Here is a 10,381-nt window from a genome sequence, read left to right on the forward strand (position 1 = left end):
ATCACACAGGTGAAAGTCTAACTTTCTGCACACTGTCCCTACCCACAACCCATGGCCCACCTCCATGGGATCCTGTCCCTATCCCCTCTGAAGAGACACTGGCCCACTCAAGCATGTGTCACTGACAGGCCTTGCCCATCTCCCCGATTCCCTCTGCCTTGCTAAAAACCGTTAGGTTACATTCCTAAAACTACCTAGCAAGATCCATTCCCTTATTTGGATTCTTCCTTCTCCTGGGGTTGACTACCAAGGTCCAGTTATCAAAGTGTTGAAGTCCAGAAATCAGAAACTCCCTTTGGCTCACCTAATTACCACGCCCAATTAAAACAAAACACCTCATCCTAACAGGGGTTTTCCCCTTATACCTTTATAAACTGCCATTTTCCTGTGTGCCCCCCCCCCGTCCCTCTCTATCCAGAGGCAGTCCTTTCTCCCTCCGTTCTGAAGGGTGAAATGGATCTTGGGCAGCACTGTTTAGAATCAAGGTGTGGCAGGGCTCACACTCCCTGGAGTCTCCAGGGGAGACAGGGGAGAGCCACTTTCTTAGACTTTTCCAGCATGCAGAGATGTGTTCTTTGGCTCATAGTCCTCTTGTCCATCTTCAAAGCCAGCAACAGCATCCTCTTGCCTTGTCTCAAAAGACTAGACGGTTACTTCAGGCTTCCTCAGATAATGATTCAAGATGGTCACCTCATTTTAGCATTCTTCATTTTGTCTGAAAAAACAAAACAAAACAAGCAAACACAACCCTTTGCAGTCTTAAGGCAGCCTTTGCAGGCACTGGGGATTATGAACTGGTACCCTGATGTGCTGTTATTTAGCCTGTTTGTAGCTCATTCTTGCTTGCTCTATGACCAAGACACTTTGTACATGTTTGGTAAATTGCATCATAACAGTGGAAACTTCCATCCAGCAGACAGCACAACACCTGAGAACTTTGGAGCCACAGAATGGTGAAATCTCCAGCTTAGCAGAGGCTAACCCAAAGTCCCTCCAAGCATGAGAGACTGGGCTAGCTAGCCAAGCACCTGCTTCCCCCCACTCCTGTGGTCTCTCTGACTCTCTGTCCCCGTGTTGGCAATTCCTTCTCAACCTCTTCTAAACATCACACTGTTTATTCTTATTTTATGTTTTAGAGAGAAAACTTGCAGGGTTTATTGTTACCAAACATTTTTTTATTTCTATTTGCCAACAAATGGGGGGGCTGATTGTTTTTGTTAAGGTTTAACTTCAGAATCAGGAAGACCTGGATACCAACTTGGTAGCTGTAAACAGTAATTTGCCCCTCTACGAGGGGCCTCGGCTGATGGCTGTGCTCATCTGTGAAGTGGGGATGCTAGCGGAACCTGTCATGATGCGGTTGTGATAAACGCAAAGATAAAGCAGATGGCGCTTTTCCAAGCTCGGTCCAGAACCACAGTGTTAACGTCATCTGGGAATCCGCCCCACCCCGACGCCCTGACTCAGAGGCCGGGCATGCGACTCTGCGATCCCTGTTACAACACACCTTCCAGAGAACTCTGGCCCTGTGCTGCGCACAGAGCCTGGTACACAATAAAAGGAGACGGGCGATTCGCCCTGTCACCACTGGTGTTTGCTGCCATCATTTTAGCACCTACCCTTTCCGTGAAGTTGAGTGAGTTAATGCGCCTGCCCCTTCCTCGCCCGTATCTTGCAAATACACTAATGTTTAGATTGCTAACAGAACCAGTTGCCCACACAGCTTCCCTTTACTGAGCCACTTGCCCAGCCTCTCCTGGCATAGTCCTAGCAACAAGGACCTCATCATTTATCTGGGTAGGTTAAACTCCAGCTAAAGCTCTGGCCATCCCTGCATCTCAACTGCACAGCCCTCCCTGGGGTCTCTTGTCCAAGCCTCTGAGCTGTGCTGAGTCCTGCTGAGTCCTCAGGCAGCTGCTTTCCTGCAGGCTGAACCTCAAGTGAATTCTGGCCGGTCCCAGCTGCAGGGAGGTGGCTCTGAGGAAGGACAGCTCTGTTTGCCTGGTGCTTTGGCAGCGGTTCAGCCCTGACTCACTCTGGTCAACCAAAACCCGGGGCCTTTTCTCAGGAACTGCAGCTGCTCCTCTAGGGGATGGGGTCACCCTGTCCTTCCGTGACGTGTAAAACTTACTTCTTAAAAATAACCCCACTTTCCAATTATGAAACTGATCTGTGAGGTGTGCCAAGGCATACCTGGAACCCCAGCATTCAGGAGAGGGAGGCAGGAGGGTCTTGGGTTTGAGATCAGCCTGGTCCTTATCTCAGAAATACTAAAACCAAAAGCAACAACAACAACAAAATTCTGCTTACTACAGTAAGCTAGGAAAACACAAAAGAAAATCTAACTAGCAATGGACACTAAACTTTTTTTCTGATTTAAAAGGAAAAACTCAAACAAAATTGACCTTTGAAAATTTTCTTTTCTTTTTCTCTCCTTTTTTTGTGGGAGAAAATACAAGTAATACAAGAATACTTTCAAATTCTAATGTCTATGGATGAAATTCAAATGTACATCGGTATAGCAATGGAAACTCACCCCTCCCTTCCTGTTTCTGCAGATGTGGCTTTAATTCTGGCTTCTCTACTTACTGGTTACATCACAATCCATTTAGTGTCTTAGAGCCTCAGTTTTGTCATCTGTGTAATGGGTGTGATAATCGCCATTTCCCAGGACTGTGGTAAAGATGGAAATAAAGCTTGTGGCTTAATTCCAGTAAGGGTCTGTAGAGAGCTCAGCGTGGGACTGATTCTCTTAAGAACTTGTCACCTAGCCAGCTGCTGCTCTGGTCCTGTTCTGGATCTTGTTACCCTGGTTCTTTTCACTCCGTCTTGTAGCTGCTCAATAGCATTGGTCCCTAATTGCTCTATGCCTGGCTACTTTAAGCTCCCCGGGGGCCGGGGCCACATCCCACCTTGTTCATTTCTATGCTCCCAGGGCCTGGCAAGGGGTGTGTGACCTGAGTGTGTGGCCTGAGCACTGGGCAAGGAGTTGTTGGAGAAAGGAGTAAAGCTTGGGAGCCTGAGTGTGTGAATGGCTGGCTGGGTCAGCGCCAGCAGACGTCGCTTACTAGATCCACTACGAGGAGACAGGGTCTCACCTCCCATCCAGGCCTTGTCAAGTGCACAGACCAGGCTCTCTGATACCTGGGATGGGTAGGCCTAGCTCGTCCTGGTCAGGGTGTCTGGAGACTTGGCCTCCCTAAGCCTGGGCAGAAGAGTACATGGGGGGCCAGGTGGGGCAAGATGGGGCTGGAAGAGTGGAAACAGCTGGAGTTTCAGGGGAGCTCCCTCACCACCTGCCCCACCCCCTCATCACCCCCCTCCCCCGGCTTGACAGCTGACTGAGTCGGTTTTGGACTGCCATTTTGGAAGGCAGTTCTCACCGTCTGTAGCCCTCTTGTGACCCTGGTAGGGCCCTAGTTCAGCAAGCCTAAAAACTGAGGCCTTGGGGATGGGAGGCTGAAGCTTGGGTGGGTCCAAGCCTGACTGGCGCTTTCTGCCAGCCCTGACCCAGACGTTTGGCTTGCTGGCTTTCTGTGTGGTCTTTTCTGTTTCTGGACCTGGAAACACTCAGGGGTGGAGGCGGCGTCTCTTCCTCCTTTTGACTGCTTAGATAGCATCTTTGCTTTCTCCCAGGCAACCTCCAAAAAATCTCCAAAAGCAAAAGCAAAACAAACAACTCAACACTCAGGACTATTTTAAGCTCGCCGAGTAGGCTCTTCAGAGAAACCAGGACCTTAGCGAGGAAAACAGGGTTCCCCTAGGTTGGGTTCCATCTGTCTTCAGCTTCCTTATCTATAAAATGGCCAGGGATGACAACTGCCCCCACCCCTCTGGGGACTAAGGTCTCTGCTTAGGAGCTGCATTGCAGGATGGGAGCAAGGAGTTTCTCACCCTAGCAGAGGCGAGCACCCTGAGACCCAGCCCTTCCCTTCACCCTCCATCCTGCAGCTTGTAGCCAGATGGGAGGACCTTCTGTGACATCCTGAGCCTGGCTTGGCCACTGCTAACAAGCCAGTGCCAGGGGACTCTCTTGGGCTGAAAGCCTGGCTGGTGTCAGGGCCTGCAGGAGGGAGTTTTCAAGAAAGGGAAGTGGTTGTGGCCAGACAGAATGATGGAGCAACTCTGCTAGGACCTGCGTGGAAAACCCCTAACTCCCGCTGTGTTCTCATAGCGGGCTGTGCAGGCAGACACTGTAGCCACCCCACCCCCACCTCCACGAGAAAGTACCTGGTGTTCACCCTGGGTTTCGCTTGGGACTGTGTGAGAGCAATGACACATGTGCTCTGGTGAAGCCTCACACCGGCCGAGTTGCCATCTTTGGCCACAGAACCTGCCCCTCCCGGAGCAGCTTTGCATTCAGAGAGTGGTGCCGTCATCCGGCAAGCCTCTGCTCTACTGCTCTGAGGTATGATGGGGGTGGGGAGAAGGACCTTTTGCAGTTAGCTCCTGGTTTTCTGGGTGTCGTTGGAAGTCCTTCCCCTTTCTGGAGAGTAACAGGTGCTCAAGTGGGCATAGTCTTGAGCCCAAGATACTGTGGCTAAGGCAAGCTATTTTGTAAATGCTGGGCGGTTGGACAATCCTGTCTAGAGATGAAGCAGCCCTGAGGACAAGGGGGAGGCTCAGCGGCTGCTCACTGAGGCTTAGAGGACCTTCTGTGTCTACTTCCTCGTCAGCTGAGTAGGGCCGCTCCCATTTGGGCCCCTTTTCTCCTCTCTGTGAAAGTGTGAGCTTCAAGGGCCTCAGGCCTCTGACCTGCTTTTGAGACATGACCATGGCAAGCCACTCATCTCTCTGGTCTAAGTGTCTCTGTTTGTCCAATAGGTGCCTCACCCCTTCCTACTCTTGGGGGTCAGTAAATTTAAATAGGTGATAAGCATAAAAGTATTTTGAACAGAAAAGTAGACACAGGCAGACTCGAGGACCCAGGCCTGAGATCCCAGCACTCGGGAGGCTGAAGCAGGAGGATGTCAGGGTAGAGTCTAACCTGGACTACCAACATAAACCCTGTAAAAATAAAAAAGTGGGGGGAGACATAAAGCGGACACCAATGCGTGGGTTAACTCCATGTCTCCCCACACACCAAGAAACCAGGGATATAAGGCTCTTTCTTTTTTTTTTTTTTTGGTTTTTCGAGACAGGGTTTCTCTGTAGCTTTGGAGGCTGTCCTGGAACTCACTTTGTAGACCAGGCTGGCCTCGAACACACAGAGATCCGCCTGCCTCTGCCTCCCGAGTGCTGGGATTAAAGGCGTGCGCCACCAACGCCTGGCCTAAGGGATATATGGCTCTTAAGACGCTACTGGAGGAAGCCATTAGAGTCCTCTCCCATAGGACCTGTGATGACACCTTCAGTGGTTCTCTGTTGTCCCCCAGGATCAAAACCAACTCCAGCTCCACTTCTGTTCAGTTCTTCCAGCCAAGATGACCAAGAACCTTCCTCAAACACACTCCAGACCTTCATCCATGAGTCCAGGTCCCCACTGCGTTTGTTCCTGATGTGTGTGCTCGTCTTCCACTCTTCTCCAAACTAGAGGCCACTTCCTCATACCGAGGAACCAGAGTGTAACTTGGAGTGTCCTCAGCAACTTCTCTCTCTACCCACATGTCCACAAGCCCCAAGTCATGGAGATACTGATTTCTGAGAAGTCCTTGTGTCCCTCTCATGTACCTCAGGCTGTGAGGAACACCTTGGAACATTATTGACTGGTCACACACCTCTGTGCTCAGCCCTGTGCTGACACTGGAGGCACACAGTGGGCATCTTCGTCCTTAGATGCCTCAGGTTGGTGGGGAAGGGGTGAGATAACCGCAGATCTGAACCTGTGCACTGGTTATTTGTTTATTTTTGGTCAACTTGACACAAATTAGAGTCATCTGAAAAGAGGAACCGTGATAGAGAAAATGCCTCCATCAGACTGGCCTGTAGGCAAGTCTGTGGACCAATTTTCTTGATTAACGATCGGAGTGGGAGGGCCAGCAGGGGCAGTGCCACCCCTGGGCAGGTGTTGTATTAAAAAAGCCAGCTGAGTGATCCATGGGGAGCAAGCCAGTAAGAGCATTCCTCCATGGCCTCTGCTTCAGCTCCCGTCTTGGGCTATTTATCCTTAGGGATGGGCTGTAACCTGTAAGCTAAGCGAACCCTTTCTTTCCCCAAGTTTATCACAGCAACAGAAAGCAAGCCAGAACAAAGACTTCGACCAAGATCACGTGGTGCTGTCATGACAGACATGATGACATTTTAGGGACAATTGTGGTGGTATTTGGAATCTTGAGCTGGAAAAGTCAGGAGTGCTTGGAGCTTACTGGGCTGTTCAATGGGAGCTTGGAAGACATGGAGCTGAGAGCAACGCAGATGGAGGTCTGGCTTGTGAAGTCTCAGGGTCCCTTAAACACTCTCACCATCTATTCATGTGATGTTGTGGATTAAGAATCTGTGGTTTCTGGTCAGCTGGGGCTGAAAAAAAAAGCATGATTAACAAGAGACCAGTTCTACTGAAAGAAACCTTTGCTTTACTGGGGCAATGGATGCTGGTTAGCTGGGGCTGAAGAAACAGCTGTGATTACCAAAAGACCAGCATCATTGAGGCAAAAATCTAGAAAGTATTTCCTTAGGCTCAGCATTCAAAAGGGTGTGGTCCAGAGGGGCCCAAGGCTGTGTGTGTCTCATGCTGATAGCTGAACTTGATTTTGTCAGCATGGAAGCTGTGGGGTGGAAGGGGTCTTGAAGAGTAGCTGAGACTTGACACTGTGAGGGTCTAGGGGGGGCCACTGGTGTGGGCTCAGCTTCTGTTGCAGTGGAGGCCACAGACCATGCAGGGACCCACTAAGGACAGCAGCAGGTGTGAGGTAGAATTAGTGAGCCCATTAATCTTCTGAGCACTGGGGGCCTTTCCAGCTCAAGATGCCAAACGCTGCCACAATCCTCCTGAGAGATCAGCTGTGTGTTGTGGGTAGCAGAGGTGGAGAATTGGGTTAGCAAGCCATTTTGGAGCCCAGAAGATTATGAGTGAGTCCAAGACAGCAGACACTGAACTTTTCATAGTGTTGAATTTTGGTTTTGCTCTGCTAGGATTGTAACTGTGCCCTGGTTCTTACCTTTGGAACTAAGCAAGCATGTAACTTCTTTTGGATTTTACAGGAGCTTTGCTTCAATTGGTTCCTACCCTGGCTTCCTTTGATGATGGGCTATAACCTATAAGACAAACTCCTTCTTCCCGATGCTTTTGGTCCCTATCCCATCATAGCAACAGAAATCAAACTAGGCCAACTTGCCTTTTCACTCCATATATATGTTAAAGAGTAGGTCTTTCAGAGTAAGGACTATTAACCAGTGAGTGGCTGTGGGGAGGCCCTTTACCCCTCTAGACTTGTTTGCTTCCTGTGTCATGGTGGAACTGAAAAGCAGACAGATAGAGGTTTTGCAGTTCCAACAATCTTAAAACTCATGGCTTTCCATGTTGGGAATCAGTGGAAGGAAGACAGAGGCAAGGAGGATTCCTGACTGATGAGGGAGCCCCACTCCTGCCAATGGCCACTTGGGCAAGGTGCGTGGGGGGTGTCTCCTTGTTCTCACCTCTCCTCCCATGAGGGTGCAAAGTCTTTTGTGGACTCTTGCCTGAGCCCTGCTGAGTTATCTGACTGGCCTGTGGGCTGGTGACTGGCTGCTTCTTTCTAGCTGGCTCAGGCCTGGAGTCCAGGGGTGGGAAGGGGAGACTTGGATCCCTGCCCCATGCGGCAGCAGAGGGCTCTCAGGCAGGCAGGGTGACGTGGGCTTAACTCTCAGCTCTGCTACTTTGTTTCAGCCACTTGACACTGTCGTGTGTCAACCACTAGGTGCCCAGATAACTGCAGACTCCAATGGCCACTTAACCATTGGCTTTCCTGGGTCTCTTCAGCTTCCCCATTTACCTTGCTGGTCTTAGGTCCTGCTATCCTCCACGGCATGTGATTACAGATAGATGCTATTGGCTCTGTCCCCCTGACATCTATGGAGATTTGGGACAATGCTTGCCCATCCGAGCCTCTGTTTGCTTTGTTTTGGGTGGTGCTGCAGATTGAATTTAGGGCTACACCTTCAGCCTCTGAGCCTCTACTTTGAATTTGTTTAAGATGGAAATGATTACTAATATAAGTGCCACCTTTCTGCTTTAAGATTCCTATTACTTAGTAAATTCCAAATCATACAAAATATTGTTATATTCTAGTTTATTGTGTGTAGGTTTGTCTGCAGGCATCTTAACCTGCTGAGTCATCTTGCCTGCCCCAAATCATTTTTGCAAGTATTTCGTGGTCTTCTCTGCCCTGCTGGTCAGTTTTGCCAAGAGTCACTGCCCCATCACACTACTCCCTCTGTATAAACTGTCCCTGGGCCATAGAGATGACTTCGTGAGTCAAGGCCCCTGCCGTCAAACTTGAGCTGAGCTCAGCCTCTAAGACACACACGGAAGGTGAGAACCAATTCCTACGAGCTGTCCTCTGCCTCCACACATACCCTGTGCCACATACATGCCCCTTCTCCACAAAATAAAATGTAACACCCCCTCCCCTTTTTTAAAGCTGAATGTGGCTGGGCATGGTGGTAGATGCATTTAATCCCAGTACTCAGGAGACAGAGGCAGGGGGATTTCTGTAAGTTTGAGACCAGCCTGATCTACATAGTAAGTTCCAGGCCAGCCAGGGATACATAGTGAGACTCTGTTTCAAAAACCAACAAACATTTAAAAGCAGGATATACTGGTATACACTTGTTTTGCGGGATTTTTTTTGTTGTTTTGTTTGTTTGTTTGTTTTCAAAACAGGATTTCTCTAAAATAACAATCTTGGCTGTTCTGGAACACTTGTAGACCAGGCTGGCCTCAAACTCACAGAGATCTGCCTGTCTCTGCCTCCTGAGTGTTGGGATGAAAAGCATGCAGTTTCTTTTGTTTTTTAGTTTTCTCTCTTGAAATGCACCTGTTCCCTTCCTGGCTGGTCGGTGAGCTCTCTGCATCCCTCAGGGCCAGTCTCCATTGTGTGTTCCTCTTAGGATTTTCCCTAACTCCTCAAGAGCTGTCTGGCCCTCAGATGCCTGATGTACCTATTGGTTGTTCCATTATTTATTCCACATTGAGCTTGTGGGACTGTGTGCTTACTTCCCCCAAACCTGCAAGCCCTTCAAAGTCCTGGCTCCAAATCACCCATGCTTGTACAACTCTCTCCTTCCTTGTGCTGGTGGGTAAACATTTTTTTTTCAGGTTAAGAAGCATTTAGGAGCTGGAGAGATGGCTCAGCATTTAGGAGTGTGCACTGGTTTTCCAGTTCCCAGCACCACATCAGGAGGCTCACAAATACCCGCAGTTCTAGATCCAGGGTGGTCAAAGGCCCAAGATTCTGAATTTGCCGGTCGGTGGTGGCGCATGCCTTTAATCCCAGCACTTGGGAGGCAGAGGCAGGCGGATCTCTGTGACCGACAGCCTCCAAAACAATACAGAGAAACCCTGTCACGTAAAACCAAAAAAAAAAAAAAGATTCTGAATTCAAGTGCACATATGCTCAGACATACACACAATTAAAAATAAGAGCTGGGAAATAGTGGCGCACGCCTTTAATCCCAGCACTCGGGAGGCAGAGGCAGGTGGATTTCTGAGTTCAGGGTCAGACTGGTCTGCAGATCGAGTTCCAGGGCAGCTAGAGCTACACAGAGGATCCTGTCTTGAAAAAAAAAATCTTTAAAAAAAAAAAGCAATTTCAGGACTGGAAAGATGGCTCAGTGGTTAAGAGCACCAACTGTTCTTCCAGAGGACCCCGGTTTGATTCCCAGCATCTACATGATGGTCACAACCACATGTAACTCCAGTTCCAAGAGAATCTCACTCTCTCTTCTGGCTCCTGATGGTACTGCACATTCTGCACTGAAACACATGTAAAACACAGAAATCTCAAAAAAATTTTTTTTGTTTTTCAAGATAGGGTTTCTCTGCATACCCCTGGCTGTTCTGGAACTCATTCTGGTCTCAAACGCACAGAGATCCACCTGCTTCTGCCTCCCGAGGGCTGGAATCAAGACCATGTGCCACTACTGCCTGGCTCAAACAACTTCTTTGTTTGTTTGTTTTTAGAGACATGGTTTCTCTGTTTAACTTTAGAGCCTGTTCTGGAACTCACTGTGTAGACCAGGTTGGTCTTGAACTCACAGAAATCTGTCTGCCTTTACCTCCCAAGTGCTGGGACTAAAGGTGTGCGCCACCACCGCCTGGCTTTTAAAAAAATGTTTTTTTTTTTTTTTAAAGAAGTACTTTGAGATCTACAGTTTCAAATTCAGCCACTTTAAGGAGGCAGAGGCAGGAGAAAAGGGCCCAGTTCACTCCACATCCCTGGACACGTCCCTTTCAGAAAGCCAC

General features: G+C 49.1%; 1 long non-coding RNA gene across 1 annotated transcript; it reads left to right on the forward strand.

Annotated features, from left to right (window-relative positions):
• The first annotated feature begins 4,056 nt into the window (after positions 1–4,056).
• On the forward strand, positions 4,057–8,190 carry LOC121143924. The gene is made up of 2 exons (XR_005881237.1): positions 4,057–4,408; positions 5,376–8,190. It is a non-coding gene; the product is annotated as an uncharacterized LOC121143924 (long non-coding RNA).
• Positions 8,191–10,381: the final 2,191 nt, after the last annotated feature.

Source organism: Mesocricetus auratus, unplaced genomic scaffold (genome assembly GCF_017639785.1).
Source record: "Mesocricetus auratus isolate SY011 unplaced genomic scaffold, BCM_Maur_2.0 Super-Scaffold_100014, whole genome shotgun sequence".
Lineage (NCBI taxonomy): Eukaryota > Metazoa > Chordata > Mammalia > Rodentia > Cricetidae > Mesocricetus > Mesocricetus auratus.